This window comes from Verticillium alfalfae, genomic scaffold (assembly GCF_000150825.1).
Source record: "Verticillium alfalfae VaMs.102 supercont1.1 genomic scaffold, whole genome shotgun sequence".
Lineage (NCBI taxonomy): Eukaryota > Fungi > Ascomycota > Sordariomycetes > Glomerellales > Plectosphaerellaceae > Verticillium > Verticillium alfalfae.
In genome coordinates this window covers 1,142,226-1,143,079 of record NW_003315038.1, presented here as the reverse complement: position 1 = coordinate 1,143,079, position 854 = coordinate 1,142,226, and positions in this window count along the sequence as shown.

The following is an 854-nucleotide window of genomic DNA, read 5'->3' as shown; positions in this document are numbered from 1 at the left end:
ATTCCATACATCGGTACAAGTTGTGGCTTGTGTTGTTGAGCCGAGCAGGAGGGAATTGATGGGCCATGGATGTGGCTCAATCCAATTCTGCAGAGAGAACGCGTCAAGAGATCGAGGTCTCTCGGAGCGGCGACCGCCGTCGGCCTCCCCACGATCTGAGTTCTTCCGCCAACAACCTTAGCCCGCGATATCTAGCAGAAAACCCCCTCCTCCTCTTTTGACATCCCTGTCCCCCCTCTCGCTCGCTCCCTCGCCCCGATGAAGCAACTGGCTGCGATAGCGGAAGGCGGGCAGAGACGGGAAGAACATGCACAGAAGCGGACACGGCACGACAGGCTCGCTTTTCTCGGTCTGGCCGGTCCTGGCCCTAGACCGACGGGGATTCGAAGGAAGGGCGAGGGAGATTTCTCTCGTCAGAGTTTGCATCGTCGTCGAGTTTAACAATGTCGAGCCCTTATCTTGTTCAGATGAGCCTCTTTTGCGGCGACGCACGTATGCCTCGCATACAAGCACATATGCAGGCGCTGCAGCGTCCTGGGCTGGATGTACAAAGTGCGACGTAGGAGCCTTGGGGACGATGACCTGTGAGGAAAGATGGATGTTCAATGCTGGCCTGTCCAAGGAAGATCGGCGCGTCTGTGTGTATGTGTGTGTGTGTGGACGTACAGTAGGCTGACTGGCGCATGTGCAACGTACGATGTGGGCAATGCCGCGGGGATGCGAAGAGGAGGAGGGGAGGGGCGAGGTTGACCCATGCGCTAGGGAGAGAGGGGGAGGAGGGCCTGGAAGGCTGGAGACTCGAGATCCATACGCGAATCTTACTGTGGTCCCTCAGGACATCCCTCCACCTTTGC